Genomic DNA, 18616 nt, shown 5'->3' on the forward strand with positions numbered 1-18616 from the left:
TATATTTACATTTACTTTAACATAATAGCTTGAAATTACCTATCAATTAAAGAATTTCCTGATCTTAAAACAACATTGATTATAAATCAAGATGATGACTTAATATCATTTACAGAGGAAATAATATATCTCCATCTTATCTCTGTCTTCATGTCTCTGTCTCTCTCTTATTTATAATCGTGGGACTAAAAATCACTTCTTTAAACATCCCAAACATCCCAAACATTAATTATTTAATACATCCCAAACAGTAAAAAAGGACAGAATTTAGGAGAAAAAAAACTATGTTTTCCCATTGCCCTCTCTTGATTTGAAAAGAATACCCAAAATTCACAAATCAGGGCAAAAATTTGACGTTATTTTGCACTTTGTTTTAGTGAGGTCCAATTTACATACCATGAAACTCACCCATAGTGAGTATATGATTGAACGACTTTTAGCAAATATAGATCTGTGCAACCATCATCAAAATCTAGTTTCTATCACTAGAAAAGTCCCCTCAACTCAAACAAAATAGAGTATGATAGCTTTAGTAACACTAAGTTTGTATGTTGAGATAAAGTCCTTTAAAATTTTGACAAGTTATGAAAAGTTGACATCTGTGAAGCCACTTTAGAATAGAATCTTAATAAATTTTATTTTTATATTCCCCATACAATTGCAGCCCCCCCCACCATTCTGACCCCAATCCCTCCCCTCCCGCCCCCCACCCCCAAAAAGTGTCTCTGGTTCACAGTTTTTGTTGATTTTGATTTTCACTTTCTTATAGTTATTCATTTTCCTGGTCCCTTATTTAAGTATTCTAGATCCCTGCTATGAGTGAGACCATCCGGTATTTTTCTTTTTCTTTTTGGCTTATTTCGCTGAGCATGATCCCTTCCAGTGCCATCCATGTTGCTGCAAATTGCATGTGTTTATCTTTTTTGAATGCTGAGTAATATTCCATGGTATATATGTACCACATCTTCTTGATCCAGTCATCTATTTTTGGGCATTTGGGCTGTTTCCAAAGCTTAGCTATTGTAAATAGTGCTGCTATAAACATAGGGGTGCAGGTGTTCTTTGGAATTGATGTTTCTATGTTCTTTGGGTAAATACCTAGGAGTGGAATTGCTGGATCCTGTGGAAGCTCTATGTTTAGTAGGTCCAGAAATCTCCACACAGCTCTCCATAGTGGTTGGACCAGTTTGCACTCCCACCAACAGTGCAGAAGAGTTCCTTTTTCTCCACAACCTCGCCAACATTTGTTGTTGCTAGTTTTTTTAATAAAATTTATTAATTAAAAAAAAAAAAGAAAGGTATCAAAAAGAAGTTTAACACTGTAAACTATTATCAAGGACTTGTCTGAAAAGTTTTCAATGGAATTTGTAACTAGGAGATTGCTGTTCATGTTGAAGAAAGGATTTCACTAATAAAAGGCATAATCCAGATTATGATAAAATAAAAAGATGGATAACAAGAAGGCAGGCTAACTTCCCAACAATTTTGGCAGAGAAAGACATTGAGAAAATAGACTGAATGTGTAATATCTAGAATGAAGTGTAGGGTTAAAAACGGTTTATTTGGGGCTTCCCCGGTGGCGCAGCAGTTGAGCACTGGGTTGCGAAGCTGCCTGCAGCTTCTGCGGCGCCGGTTCGATCCCCGGCTGCTCCCCGGCCACCGGAGGGTCCCGCATGGCGCGCAGACCTCTCCTTGACCGTACCCAGTAAATAAATAAATAAAAATAAATCTTTAATTAAAAAAAAAAAAAGAATAGAATCTTACAGAGGAGAGGTGTTACCTGTCTCCTGTGAACTAGGTCAAAGACTTTTGGCCTAGATCACAATGATAGATTTAAAAAGTCATAAAGCAAATAATTACTTAAGAAGTGATAATCATGGCCTTTTGAGTGGAAGATAGAATTCCTGAGTTCCCCTTTTATTCTTTCTAGAGAATTGGTAACCAATTACATATAAGGATGTATATCAATTCTCTTTAACCACTTATCATATGTTCCTCTTTTCCTCCCATAAAAACTGATTTTGTCCCTTGTTGGGGCACATTTTAGGTTTTCTATCTGAATAGTGGGTAACAACCCACTATTGGAATTGTTAAACTCCAATAAACATGTTTTGCCTTTTTAATCACCTTCTGAATATTTACGTTAAAATAGTCAAGCATTTAAGGACTAAAATATCAAATGTATTGGTCACAAACTCAACAAGTAGGATCAACCTGAATGTGGAAGAAAGCAACTATAATCTTTCTCAAAACTGACTTTACACATTATTTTCCTTGAAAGTAAAAGGAGGGGACATGAGAGAGTTTGCTATTTTCCCAAGATAACCCAAGGGCAGTGAATATTCTGAGACTATAACTCAAAGACCTCAAATCTGACATCATGGACTTTTTCCTCCACACTAGTTTTCTCTAGTGTAGCAAGGAAAATGAGTCGTACTATATTCTCCAAAACCCTTCGCCACATTTCTTCACTACCACAAACACACTTTTCCACAAATCAAATATTTTAAGTAGACTTTTATCTGTCTATACAACTATGACTTCTAAAAAGGAGGACATTCTAATACTTGTAAATGTCTGTAAGTAGTAGATATCATTTAGTAAAATGCGATGAATGATATGAACTTTGAAAGACTTTATATCATACAAAGTTCTTTATTTCTGCTCTGAACTTTTTCTCTTGGTCAATAAACTCTGCATAGATACAGTAGGCAACTCTATTCTGAGCTCTGAGGACAGGTTCCCTCAAACAACTTCTAAAATAAGTGCATACAATCCCTAAATGCTAATTTAGTACCTACAATACTCCAGAAGTATAATAACTCAAGTATGATGACTCATAACCAAGAAAAGAAACTCCAAAGGTCAGTGATAGAATTTCTCTGGAACTACGCTCAAATTTTTATGTATACAAAATAATTTATGAAATGCACAAACTAGAAAAAAAATTGTAGTATTTATTTTTGTATCTCCATCATCCATCAGTTACTGGACCTCCAGTTTGTATCTAGTGTTTGGTTACTAGGATGGCAAGGCAGGCTTTGGGGAAGGTACTCTTCTGGGGGAAACAGATGTTTGCAGGGAGGACAGTAGAGAGTTTTGCAGTTCATTCTTTACAAACATTTGTCTATCTTACAATCACTCAGCAGCCAGCTCCTCCTAAAGGTGTCACAGCCACTAGAGAGCACCAGTTCACAAGTACATCTGAGGAGTCCCTGCTGAGTTACAAAAAAGGAAGAATGAAGGGCAACCTCTTGTCAGAAACCAACCTGAGGATTTCACTTAGCCCCAGGCTGTTAGTTATTGTTGATCATCAGTGGTGACATCATGTCAAATCATCCAATTTTGAAGGCATATGAAATCAATCTAGTGATGCTTATTTGATATTTACTAATCATCTACACCCACCCAGTCATTGTGCTCTGTACCACCCGATGCTATTGGTTAATATCTGCAGTTATGGGCCTCCCTGGTGGCACAAGAGGTTAAGCACAACACTATGAAGCTGTCTGCAGCCTCTGCAGCACAAGTTCGATCCCTGGCCGGCTAGGGAGATACCCACATGGCACAGCAGACCTTTCCTGTCTCACCCGCTTCTCCCCTCAGCAATGTATTTCAGTCAGTTTGCCTGTTCTGTTCCCCACTCTGTCTCTGGTGAATCCTCTCACCCCCCCATACCTCTGGCCTGTACCCCAGTTCCTGTATGCATAAATAAATAAATCTTTAAAAAGTATATCTGCAGGGCCTCCCCTGGTGGTGCAGATGGTCGAGCGCAGCCCTGTGAAGCTGTCCGCAGCCTCTGCAGTGCTGGTTTGAACCCGGCCAGCCGGCTGGCAAGGGTCCCACATGACGCAGCAGACCTCTCCAGTCTCACCCAGTGTATTTCATCAGTCTGCCTGTTTTGTTCTCTGCTCTGTCTCTGGTGAATCCTCTCACCCTCCCGTGAATCTGGCCTGTACCCTGGTTCTTGCAAAAATAAATAAATAAATCTTAAAAAAAAAAAAGAAAAAGAAAGCTTTAAAAAAATATATTTAAAAAAAGAAAAAAATGTATATTTGCAGTCATAACAAGACTGTTATACAGGTATAATTAATTATTCTTTTAAAATTTAATTTTTTGAATTTTCTTGCCATCAAGAATAAAAATTATTTAAAAATCTTAAAATAATTTGGAATTAGAATTTTTCTGTAGTATTACGTGCTGCATGAGATAACTGAATATACATTTCAAGTTTGTGGCTGAAAACCATGAACATCTAGGTTACTTTGTGCATAGAGACTCATTGCACAAATTAAACTTTTTCAAAGATGTTATCATTGTTCTAAAGTCAACCTCTTTGAAGCCAGAAATGAAATTAGTATCTTTTTCTCAATTTTATTATGTGAAAAATGTATAGGCCATAAATAAGCAAATTTTATTGATTTATAAACAAATTTCCTCTTAAGAATGCCAAACAAAAATAACTTTAAAAGTTTCAGTTTAAATACTTTCAATGCCAATCTATTTTGTAGACTCTCTGTAGGCCTGAAGACTAATATTGTTGCAAAATTCATAATATTCTTTCTTTAAAAAGTAAAAAGTGGACTTAATGAATTAAGGGCTAAGAATTGTGTCAAAGTAAATGAAACTAAAATCTTTGTAAAACTGGGCCTCCCTGGTGGTGCAAGGGGTTAAGACACAACCTATGAAGCTATCCAAGCCACTGCAGCATGAGTTCAATTCCCAGCCAGCAAGGGAGCTACCCACATGGCACAGCAGCCCTCTCCTGACTCACCCACTGCTCTCCTCAGCAGTATATTTCAGTCAATCTGCCTGTTCTGTTCCCCACTCTGTCTCTGGTGAATCATTTCAGCCCCACACCTGTGGCCTGTACCCCAACTCTTGTATGCATAAATAAATCTAATAAATCTTCTTTTAAAAAATCACATTATTGCAACAAAGAAAACATGACATGTGATGTTTTCTTTTTTTTTCTGAGAAATCATTGCTCTAAATGACATTTCCTAGTTTAATAGTCTATGAGACACCAAGACAGTTAACATTAGTGCTTATTACAACAATTTTATCATTTTTTCTTATGATAAAATGACCAAAAATTTTATTACCTGTCCCTCCAAAGCCCTTTGAAATAGTTGCCTAATCATAAACCCAATCATTTAGGACCACTAACCCAAAATGTGTGGTGTGAAAATACGAAAAAGAAAGAAGAAAAAGTGTATTCGTGGTGTGAACCCAGTCAGCCCAGTCAGTATATCTGAATGTTTTAATTAAGAGTTTTGAATTAAGAGTAAAAGAACCATGAATCTAGGCATAGATGGATTTCAATATTCTAAAATTTGACAGTTTTATCTCAATTTTTCATTAAAAAATAAAAAATTAAGACTATCCCAGTGATTAGAGGCAATGGTCTAGATAGATGATAATACATAGATAAATGAATAATGGGTGAACAGTGGATGGATGGATGGATGGATGGATGGCAGGCAGGTAAGTAGAAAAAAATACTTACAGGAGCAAATTAACAAGAAATCTCACCAGTGAATGTGAAATCTCACTGCCTGCTCATGAAAATAACTCCACTATGAAATCAGATCTCAGACTTACAACTATGGATAATTCAAAGAAAACATCAAAGAAAGTTAATATGAGATAAAAAATGTTTATGTATATTTCACAAGAGAAGATGCATAGCAGTGGAGAGATGGTGAAGATGGTGGTTATTATGTTAATGGTGTTGCTATACTACTTCTCTGTCAGTCACAGGAAGAAAGTTTATGAGTGAAGGGAGAGATCACTTGTATTAAATTCTTTGAAGAAGTCCACTAACAAGAAAATGGACTATTAAGTATAGAGTATAGAAACAAGTCAATAAATTTCTGACTATATCAGAAAACTTATTTTAAGAAACAGCAGGAGAGTCAAGATTTCTCCCTTCCAAGAAAGACTTACAAATCTTTATCATATATTAAATAAGAATAACAGTAATACTATTATTGTCTTCCTAAACTGATATACAATCACTACCCAGGTTTTAGATTAATTCTTAAATTTTTTCAAGTTTTAATGTTTGAATCATCAGACTAGATATGAAAATGAGAATTGTCAGTCATGCGCATCTGCTTAAAACCCTTGAAAAAAACAGTATGTTCATCTTTATAGTATATCAGTGATCTACATACTACTGCTGCTTGAATTTCCATAATTCTCCTATGCAGAAGATATAAAAAGTCTTGAGGGTATAAATTTATTTATTTATTTATTTATTTTAAAGATTTATTTATGCATACAAGAACTGGGGTACAGGCCAGAGGTGTAGGAGGTGATAGGATTCGCCAGATACGGAGTGGGGAACAGAACAGGCAGATAGAATGAAGTGCGCTGCTAATGGGAGCAGTGGCAAGTCAGGAGTGGTCTGCTGTACCATGTGGGTAGCTCCCTGGGTGGAGGATCAAGCTCACTCTGCAGAGGCTATAGTCAGCTTCACAGCACTGCAATTAACCCGTTGTGCCACCAGGGAGGCCCTGAGGGTATAAAATTAAATCAGGACAAACTATGTAGTTCACTGACACAAGAAGAGGAAGCAACACAATACAAACTATATGAAAAACTTGGGATGCTCGATTAGACTTGCTGCCAAAATACCACCCAGTATCACCTACCCAGGAAAAAAAGCAAATTTTTCAGCAAAGTCAAACTGCACTTGTAATAGACCATTGAAAATGAAGATTTGAGTGCAAGTTTCATGGCACCTTTCAAAGCACAGTGCAACTAAAGGGGATACATGGCTCCCCAAAGCCATAAGGCAGATACCACTTGGTATCTGCACCTCACTTATGTAGTGTCTGATTCTTTCATGAACATGACTTAAGCTAAGAGTTTGCAGCCTAAAAGAAGTCACCTGAACTATTCAGAGAAGTCCTCTCTGACCACCACCCTTAATTCACCCTTTGTCACTCACTATCTATGAACACTTTGATTTAGTCATTCATTCAATCAGTAATTATTGACAATCTATTATGTGCCTGGCAATGTTCTAGGTGCTGGGGATAGAGCAGAGAATGCAGCAAAACTAATGGTGTCCTGCTGTTTATATCCAAGTGGAGGAAGATAAGAAATAAGCAAACAAAAACCAAACAACTATATAACAATTCACTATGTGGGGAAATAGCTTGAAGAAAATACAACAAGGTCCAGGTATAAAATTGAGGTTGGGGCTGCTTTGCAGTCTGTGCAAGGTGGAAGCAGAAAGATCATAATGATCTGCTACGATGGTTAGCAAGAGTTGGTGTTAAAGTGAAATACTGTGGTAATAGTAGAGGTGGTAATTCTGCATGACGAAGGCAGAACACAAGAACTCACGTTTAAGGTAAATGTACTATTTAAGAAAAAGAGAGCAGACAAAGATGACTCAGGCTTTTTTGGTATGAGATACTGAGATGAAAATGCCATTAACTAAGATACAACAAAATGGACACTAACCTGGCAAGAACAGCAAAAGTTAAAGGTTAATTTTAAGCATTTTAAATCCAATTTGACATTGATATAGAGAAAGTGAATAAGCAGTTTATAAAGGAGTATAAAATGCAGGAAAGCATTTTGGCCTGAAAAGTATAGGTTGTAAAAATATGAATGGCATTAATGTCATGGGGTTATGAGATCATTTAAGGGAACAAAGGACTGTGGGGTAAACAAGAGACATGTTCAGCAACTCAGAAAGAGACAGCATTTCAGGAAAAAGAGAGAGAGAGAAAGGTGGTGACAGAAATGGAAGGAGAGAAATAGATATCTCAAAGGATCAAAAACTGTCAGAGTTAAGTAAAATGTAAACAAAGAATGAGTCCTTGGTTTTTAAAAAGAAAAGTCATTGATGATCTTGACAAGAAACATTGAGATGGAATGCCAACTAAGAAAGTGTGTTTAGAGATGTTGTAGGGTAAATGATTTTCAGGCTTTTCTGCACTTCTGCCATTAGGATCACCCTGCCTGATGGGGCACCTGCATTTGCTACATTGTTATAAACTTTGTTGTTTACTTTTGTGGGCCATGGCGGCAGTATTGAGATATTTGCCAAGAGAAGCAGAGGCAGGAGAAAAGAACAGGAGAGAGAAGGGGGAAAGAACTCAAAGTGAACACTTGCCATGAACAAAGCAACACTTGTTGCTGCACTACATGTTAAAGCTCAATAAAAGTCTGAGAAAGCCACGGAGAGCTCCAGGACTATCCTTTACCAGGTCTGCATAGGATCATAGATAACCTGCTCTGTGCCCTTCAATCTGTTACAGGGCAGGGAGAGGGGCAGCCCAAACCCTGCAAACCTGCCTATTCTAACTGGGTTCTGCCATCCGCCGCATCAACACAAAACATAGGAGACTTTAATGGGAAGGAACTTTAATACAATTTGGAAACAATACAGGAAAGGCAAAAAGTCTAGTTTTTAAATGAAGCACCCAAAGTTACCCGTCCCCTCGTGGGTAAAACTCTGTCCAAATGGGATTGGCCCAGAGCAAGGCCCCAAAGCCTGCCACAAGTCTAAAGCATCTTCCAGTGGGGACCCACAGAAAAGGGTCAGAAACAACCAGACAAGCCCAGAAAGAAAAGAGCAAAATCAAAATCAAGATAAAAGCTGCCACTGTCACCTCCCCACGGGTCTCACCCACATCTGTGTCACCCAGTCCACGACCAAAAGACAAGCGCAGTTTCTTCACGTGTCTCTAGGCTCTATGTGCCTCCTCCAGGTCTCCTTCTGGCTCCATCCTGCTTCCTTCCTCAGTCTCCTCTGCAGCTTCTCCTCTTCCTGCTCAGCTCCACCCTCTATTTGGGTGGGGAGGGAACCTGGAACCGCCCCCTTTCCTGGGGACCACCTTGTTACAATCCCCCCTTTTAATTTTTATTCCACCATATCTATGGTGGCACAGATCTCAGGGTGTAGTCTTAGGAGACAAGTCTTTTTTCAGGGTTACAATGTGTGTAAGAGAAGCAACAATTAGTCAGCAGCATTGTCCATGAATGTCCAGTATGACTCCCCCTTTCCTGGGGACCACCCTGTTACACTGCCACTACAGATGTATTTGCTTCTATAATGAGACATTTCATCGTGGCTTTTTGTAATTCCCCAGCAAGGTAGATCAAGTCAGGAGCAGGTGTAGTGTAGAAATAAAATGGGATTTTGTCACAAGGGAATAGCCAAATTATATTATTGAAGTCCTATAGTTGTAACAGGAAAACTAATGTCACCGTGGTCATAATGCAATATGATTCAGCTGTCACTAAAAGAATTTTACAATCTCAGTCCACTTGTTGCTTAGATAGACAAACATTTTAGGAAAAATAATTGGTTGCCTCACTGGATTGTGAAGACATTGGAGTCTACATTTATTCTTCTCAATTAATATTACCATCTTCTTCTTTATTAATTCAGCTATTTTCTAGTTTGACATGTTTATTTATAGGAGTTCCTTACATAATCAGTTGTAAAATATGAACTTATGAAGAGATTCTTTCTCTAAAATCTTGTAATTGTGAACTTCTGGTAACCTTGAAAATACCCTTGAAATGTGTAACTTCTTGTTTCTAAGAAAAGATGTTAAATTTACTTCCTATAAATTACATAGCTTTTCTGATGAAATCAAGAGCAACAAAGTAAAGGAAACAGATGTGGCGACAGTACATCCTTATTTGGTTGTAAATGTATTCTGAGACTTGAATGAAAAGTGAAAGGTGAGTGTTTCTGAAATCTCGCCACTGGTAAATTATTCCAACATTGAAGCAAAATTGCCAAATGTATTGCCTATGACTGGCTTGTTAACCAGCCCCTTTGAAAGACTTATCAAATCTCTTCCTATTATCATCTTGTGTAGTTGTGAGATTATGTAATTTTACAGTTACATTTTGTCAGATAAAATGATTTATTTATGAGAATAACATCTATAATTAGACTGTAGGTGTCCAGGACAAAGCTCATAGAATTCATATTTTTCTCTCACACGGTTTTTCACTATTCTGGTATTTGTTGAGAAACTTGGGACATCAGTATTTGGGGCTGGAAGCTTGGATAAACATAGGTATTTCCTATTTTCTTCATCTATTTAATTTTGGCTATGTTCTGCTATAATTCTGAGTACTAGGTGTCCATTGTTTTTTTTTTTTTTCAGTCAATCACATTCAATTCAACCTATCTATCATTCGAATCAATCATTTTGTCAATGAGAAAAGTACATTTACATAGATCGATCAGAGGCATTTCAAAATTAGCATCTGCAAGAAAGAAAGAGAAGCTTGCATCTAAGCAAAGGGAAACTTGGAACTGTGATTCAGTCCCAACAAACACTTCAACTGACAACATAGGGAACTCTGGAACTAAGTGACTCTTTATCCTGATATAAACCAAGAGTCTGTTTGATGCAGTTGGCCCTGAGAGAGTGTGTGGTTTTGAGAAAGAGGCACTCATTGACTAAAAGTCACAGCTTAGAGATGCAGCTGAAACCCTAAAGATGCCCAGTCCCAGGAACTGAGGGAATGAGTTGTTCAGTTTGGATTAAGTACACATCTCTTCATCCACAGCAGATGGAAAATCACTATCTAAATCAAAAGATAGATAAGAGCGACAGAGAGACGATATATGTGATATATACATATATACATACACATATAAATACATATATGTGTGTATGTATAAAACACAATTTCTTGATCAGACTCTTCTGCTTTTAACAAGAACCAAATATTCAAATGTCTGTTAAAAGTTCCTGCTTGAATTGCCCACATATTCATTGTTTTTATTCTCTATACATTCAATCAATACTGTTCACAGTTTTCTAACTCAAAACACGGGACCACCATCTCTCAGTTCTCTTGTCTTCTCTTCCCTTCTCTTCTCTCTCCCAACTTTCCATTCTTTGAATTCCCTAATCCAATCATCATAGAACACATTTACTGATCATATGTTTAATTCAATAGCTTTTTTTCATTTCTATTGCAACCAGGCTGGTCTTGAATACAATCCTCTCTCTATGGGGACAGCTCCTTTTTATTCCCACCTGTAAGGCAAGTATTTATTTAAACTGAAATAATTAAACAAAGCATGCTCAGCGCAAACAAACTTTTATCCTGGAGTATTTGTCAAAAACAATCTGCACCAATTACTAAACAGTGTAGCTACCTAAGGTGGCAGTAAGGGGAAAGACTGACCAGAAAAAAGTAAAAAGGAAATTTAGGAAATGAGTTATTCACAGAAGGCTTGGGAGAGATCTAACATAATGCTAAGAATATAGGATGCTATATGCATATATAAGGCTTGGCACATGCCCCAGAAAGACTGGGAAGGCCCTAAATTCTCCCTTCTACTGATCTGAAGTTTAAGAACAAACAGAGATTAAGGCAAAGATTTTCTTATCTTAGTTTTAGGTATACGACATCATGATTTGCTCATTGTATATATCGTGAAATGGTCACAGCAATATGTCTAGTTAACACACATCACCATATACAGTTACAATATTTTCTTGTGATGAGAACTTTCAGTAACTGTCAAATTCACAATGCAGTATTATACCATACTGTGAAAGTCACCGTCAACTATATCACCATGCTGTACTTTACATCCCTATGATTTAATTATTCTATAACTACAAGTTTGCACCTTTTGATCCCCTTCATTCATTTTGTACCCCCTTCATGACCTGCTCTGACAACCACCAATTTGTTCTCTGTATCTATGAGCTTTCCTTCTTTATTTGTTTGCTTGTTTTGTTTTTAGACTTCACATATAAGCAAAATCATATGTTAATTGTCCTTCTCTGTCTGATATTTAACTTAGCAGGTCCATCCATGTTGTCGTGAATGGCAGAATTTCCTTCTTTTTTTTATAGCTGAATGCCATTCCATTTGTAAATATGCTACATTTTCTTTATCCATTTATCCATTGGGGGACATATAAGCTGTTTTCACATTTTGGCTATTATAAATGATGCTGCAATGGACATGGGAGCACAGATATCTTCTTGATTTAGTGTTTTTTTTATCATATATATATATATATATATATAATCTCTCACATTTTCTATACCCATCCATCCACTGTGTTTCCATATCTTGGCTATTGTGAGTAATGCTACAATGATCTTGGGAACACAGATACCTCTTTGAGATCCTGTTTTTATATTTTTTGGATGTATTATATCCAAAAGTAAGATTGCTAAATGATATGGTAGTTCTATTTTCCTTTTTGGAGAAAACTAATTTTTTTCTATAGTTGCTACAGCAATTTACATTCCCATTAAAGGTACACAAAGATTCCCTTTACCCCATATCCTCTCCAACATTTATTAGTTCTCGACTTTTGGGAATGAAGATCCAAACAGGTGTGAGGCGATATCTCATTGTGTTTTAGCTTTGCATTTCCCTGGTAAGGAGTAAGGTATGGTATCTTTTATGTGGCCACTGGCATGTCTTCTTTGCAAAAAAAAAAAAATGTTGACTCACGTCCTCTGCCTATTCTTAAATTGAATTATTTCCTTTTTCTTTTTTACTATTATATTGGGTTATATGAGTTCCTTAAATACTTCGAGTATTAGCCCTTTACCACATATATAATTTGCAAATATTTTTTCTTCCATGATAAGAGACAGATTTTGTTGACACTTTTTTTTTTTCCTCTGCAGAAGTTTTTTGTCATTGTTTGATGTAATCCTACTTATTTATTTTTCCCTTGTTGCCTTTGATTTTTGTGTCAAATCAAAGAAAATGCCAAGACCGAAGTCAAGGAGCTTTAATGCCAGAGGCCAGCTCTGGCAAACTGTCATGTCAGGGGTTCCTGTAAGGATGAGACAGCGTGGATGAATCTGAGGGGTTGAGGGGGAAGGGAATGAGGAGACACTGACCCTTGATCAGGGTGCAAGTATCATCCTGCTGAGGGTCTCAGCTGTTCTTTATTTATACATCTCCAGCGAGCAAGCCTTGGGAGTCCCTAAGCAAGTGTTTTCAAGTAAAAAAAAAAAGGACTAACAATCACGCATTTTTTTCAAAACCTGCCAAACCGGCCTGGGGACCTTTTGTAACAGGGTGGTCCCCAGGAAAGGGGGAGGGACCCCTTGCTGAGGTGATAACAGCCATTTCACTTAGTTCTAAAAATAAATACAATAACCACCAAAAAAGTCCACTAACAATTATTTATTTTTTCACTGCGGCAGTAATCATTCTGTTAATGCTAAGCAACAGTAAAACAACAAAAAACTTATATGATTAAAACTTACTTCCTTTATAACTAGTAAATTACTAATTAATCAAAATTTATAAAATTTCTAAATCTTAAGCATTAAAAAACATAATCACCTTATATATTGGTAATCAAGTCCAATTACTGCTAAAATCAAAAAACTTCTTATTGCTATAACTAATCTATTGTAATTTAATAAAAATAGTAAAAAAATTTTAAAAAAACAAAGAATCCCAGTGCCCCATAAGTTGCACTAAACCTTATCTAACCCCAAGCTTCAAAAAAAAAAAAAAAAAAAAGGGAAACTCCTTTTACTTTCTCAAGGCTATATTTTCACCTGTTACTTCCCTGATATTTTGTCAATTAACTGCTGTTTCTAATTTTAACTGCTATCTCTAACTTTAAAACTCCTCTCCAGATGGTCTCTTCTTAAAGACCACAATTGTACACCAAGGACTTGGCTGGGAATGTTTACAGCCTTTAGTTCCCAGAAGATTTTAAGTGTGGCATATCACTTGTTACAATGAAACCAAATTCTGAATCACTGCCTTCAAGCAGAAAAATAACTAATTGTTTCCAAACGTACTGTTTATATCATTCAGTGCCATTGTCACCAAATTAGTTATTTGGTATTTGGTCATGCAACATTTGCAATTTTACTTCTAAATGCATATTTTAACAATTTCCACATTCAGTAGAAGCCAGCCATAAACAAATGAGAAGAATTTAGCAGGAGTCAGCTAAGGAGATTCCTGACTTCAGGAATCTGCCCCATGCCCAGACCTTTGTCAGACTGTTAGGGGGAAAAGGATGTCCTAAAGCTAACAAGACGACATGAGTAGGATAGCCCCCGGCACTTTAACCTATGTTTTCTCTATGAGTTTTATGATTTCAGGTATTGTGTTCAAGTATTTAATCAATTTCAGTTAATTTTTAGGTTTGGTACACAGTAAGGGCAAATTATGCATGATACAATAGACTGACTTCTCCTCTTAAGTTTTCCAAATCATTTGATGGTTGGCATAGTAATAAATGTGTATAGAGGAAATATTTTTTAAATTACGCTTAAGTAGAGGCCTACAAAGAAGAGATAAAGGAAGTTATTAAGCTTACTAAAGGTTACTATGCTCACTCAAACTGATAAAAGTCAAAAGCAGCAGACTGTGATAAGTATCCTCCCAAAACACTCCCTATATGTAAGAAGCCTGGGATTAATTAATATAAAATTCCACATTATTGTTAAGCCTTGTAGCTCATCTTTGATACAGATTTTTAATGTCTTATACTTTCAAAAACAGCCAAACTTTTCAGAGTCCAATTTATGTATACATAAACACTGTATTTAACCTTCACCATCTCAATTCAGGAAGAACCACACCAGCTCATACTTTCCAAACCAACTCATTTCCGTGTTTTTAGGAGATGTTCCACCAAAGAGGAAAGTGAGAGAGTTCAGTCAACTCAGAAAGAAGAGAAGGTTTGAAAGTGTTTAGAACTGGAAATTCCCCACTTACCAGCTCTTACCTCTGTTGGCCCTTTACAGTAACCAATTGGAAAACACAGACAGCTGTGATTTAAAAATAAATTTCATTATTTGCATAATTTACTTTAATTTTATACATGATGAGACATTATAGATTGAAGCTGTGAGTCCCAAGAAGATTAAAAGTCATTCAGAAACCTAATTCACCCATTGAAAGAAAAAAATGAACAGGTGTGTCACCGGAAATTGTCTTAGATCGGAAGTTTGCGGTGGCTATAAACGTGTGACACTAGCGCATCCTGCAGCCTGGCTGCCTGATAAGGACTGTATATCCTGTCTTCTCTGCACTGCTTGTCTTGCATCTAGCTCACATTACTTCATTTCCTTCCTGGGACCTTCCCCGGATTCTTCATATAAGGTCAACCCCAAAAGGGGAGCTACACTGAGTTCTGGTATCTTCAGAGGCTTCTTCTAACTTTGCCCAGGCACTAGTTTCTCTAAGCCTCACTTTCCTCAATTAAATTTTGAAATGTTATGGGACTGTCCGCCCCGTGGATGTTCCTTATTTTTTATATATTACTTACAAAATAAGGTCCTTGCAGGTAGTGCAGTGGGTTGAGCACAGCTCTATGAAGCTGTCCGCAGCCTCTGCAGCACTGGTTTGATTCCTGGCTGGCCACAGAGATACCCACATGGCGCAGCAGACCTCTCCTGTCTCGCCCGCTGCTCCCCTCAGCAGTGTACTTTGGTTGATCTGCCTGTTCTGCTCCCCACTCTGTCTCTGGTGAATCCTCTCACCCTCCCGCGCCTCTGGCCTGTACCCTAGCTCTTGTATAAATAAAATCTTAAAAAAAAAAAGACATATACAATAGCTCTTCAAAAGTTGAAAACTATATACCATTGTTATGTGTGTTTTACAGGGAGACTGAAAGATTTATTGCACTAATTTTGTTACTTTCAGTTTTCTTTAGGTGTTTCTTTGCTTTAGAGAATTGAATCTATCAGGACTAACCACAAGTTGACTTCCTTATATAGATGAATTAAATGAACTGAAAAACCCACTGACCCCAAAACCTCTCTCATACCACATTCTGACCTTATCCTCTGTCTATTTACTTTATTTTCATATGCAGAGATACCTTCCTTTGATTTACCAAAGATTAATTAGTAAAATGACCATATAGTTTATTGTACCTAGGAAAACACTCTTGCCAATTAAATGACATACTTTTATTAACTACATCAGGATAACAGGCATTAACCAGGACTGTGCTGGGTATTACTACTCAATATTGACTACTTGCATGAATGTAAGCAAATAGCTTTCTCAAATCTAAGGATTGATTTCTTATACTTAAAAAAATGATTGTGTAAGGAAAGAGAGGATTAATGAAGAAATAATTAATTTTGCAAGAAACTTCAGGCTATTGTAAAAGACCTGAGTAGCATTAAGTAGCATTAAGTCAGATGTTACCAAGGAGACAGAACGATACCACATGTTCTTGGTAATTTGACCAATGTTTACGTTTACAGCAACCACCTACTCCTTTCCACAATGCAGCGGGTAGAACACACCCAGTTCAACATAATACATTGACAACTCCCATAAAGACAGGTAGAGAAAAAAATTGCTTTAGAACCAAGGTAACAGGCCTCCCTGGTGGTGCATGGGGTTAAGCACTGCACTATGAAGCAATCCAAACTCTGCAGCACGAGTTCGATCCCCGGCTGATCAGGGAACAACCCACATGGCACAGCAGACCTTTCCTGTCTAGCCCGCTGCTCCCCTCAGTAGTGTATTTCAGTCGGTCTGCCTGTTCGGTTCCCCACTCTGTCTCTGGTGAGTCCTCTCAACCCCCTGCATCTCTGGCCTGTGCCCCAACTCTTGTATGCATAAATAAACAAAACTTTTAAAAGAAAATAGAACCAAGGTAACGGATTCGGGGCCTCCCTGGTGGCATATAGGTTAAGTCTCAGCACTATTGCCACTATGCCCTGAGTTCAATCTGGCCAGGGAGCTAACCCACATGGCATAGCAGACATCTCCTGTCTCTCCCTCTGCTCCCCTCAGCAGTGTATTTCAGTAAGTCCTGCTGTTCTGTTCCCCACTCTGTCTCTGGTGAATCCTCTCACTGCCCCCCATACCTCTGGCCTCCACCTCAGTTCTTATATGCATAAATAAATAAAAATAAATCTTTTTTTAAAAAAAGGTAACAGATTTTGCTCAATGTTATAATGTTTAGAAGGTACTTGTTTTTTTTAAAAAATAAAATCTTTGTATTTCATTTTTCTGTATCTGATGACATATATGATATATACTGTTCCTTACATGTGTAGCATATGCAACAGATATGTGTTTATATATGCACATAAATATACCCATATGTATACATATATAATATCTATTCATCTAATGACGACTTTGCAAGAAAATTGAAGTTCCTGACCAAGTACCTTAGTGTAGTGTCAGCAATTAGAGGTTATTGTAGGAGACTGCAGCTTCCTCTGTCTCTGTGCCATGGACAGACAAGATTCACCTTGCATCCTATCAGCACTTAAGTTGGGACTTCTCAGGTATGATCTTTCAGTGTCTGACATCAAATGAGGAATTTTCCCTTTTCATGACTTATATCAAACTGTGATTCTTTCCCAAATCATTAAATGTCTCATGTAATGTACCAAATACAGCTGTAGAAAACTAATTTTCCTATTTATAATTTTTCTTATGAGTCTTATAAGTTTGATGCTAATATTTTCATTTCAATATAACAAAGCCAAAGCTCAGTGGAGGTGTGTGTTTGCCAAAGCTGCACAGTTAACAAGTGGTTAAGGTGGTATTCACATATAGTCTTTCACTATATGTGAAAGACACATATAGTGTCCAGCCAACATTTGCAGAATTCCTTCTATGTTCTAGGTACTAGAGATTCATTGTTGAATAAGCAGCCATGTCCTTGCTCTTGAGGACCTTATTTTCTTGTAAGAGATATAAGTGATCATAATAATAATGATTTTTGAAACTACCTAAAAACATGTGTTATCTGTGTACAAACATGTATATTTGTTTATAACACACATGTATAGTTTAATACACAGAAAACTTTATATAAATATATATGCATAGATACAAATATATGAAATAAGTGGAACTATGAAAACTTAAATGATGATAGTTCCTTAAACTAAAGGAAGAGTGTGAAATAAATTATGACTAATGTGACATAATTTATACAGGCAGTCAGGGAAGAGCTTGTTGAGGAGTGACAAGAAGTGTAACTATAAATGAGAAGAAAGATTTAGTCATAAAAAAACTGAAAGCAGCGGGAACAAGAAAAGAACACACCCATTAAAATGAAAATAGTTTTAGCATTTTTAAGAATGACAATCAGTACAGCCAGCCTCCAGGGAGAAGAGGGGAAATTGTGAGAGCTGAGTATCTCTCTGTAAGCTCTGTATCTATTTCTTCATAATGTTCACCTGACTAAATGTTCTTGAATATTCATATTTCAAAGATAATTCATGTCCAGCTTAAAAAAAATAGATTTTAAGCTCATAAGGGAATCATGGGGGGTGAGGGGTGCATTAGTAAATGATATAACTGGGCATTAGTAAATGATATAACTGGATCATGATTTCATGTCTGGCCAGTCAACTACAGAAAGTCCTGCTCCACAAAATATGGACATCAACCTGGATCTCCCAATCCTAGCAGGATAAGTAAACATTTAAAAGATGTAAGTTACTTTAACCCAAAGAAATAAGCAAAATCATCAGTTATTCATGAAAGTATCAAGCTTAACTCCTTCAGCAGCAGCAGTGCTATTCAACTGTATACTTGCTATCCAGTGGCATTTAAAGTCATATTTCTCAACTATACAAACTCACAAACCTCCATGAGTCATGCTGAATATTTTGGAACT

This window comes from Talpa occidentalis, unplaced genomic scaffold, assembly GCF_014898055.3.
Source record: "Talpa occidentalis isolate TD23 unplaced genomic scaffold, MPIMG_talOcc4v2.1 talOcc4.16, whole genome shotgun sequence".
In the NCBI taxonomy this organism is placed as follows: Eukaryota; Metazoa; Chordata; class Mammalia; order Eulipotyphla; family Talpidae; genus Talpa; species Talpa occidentalis.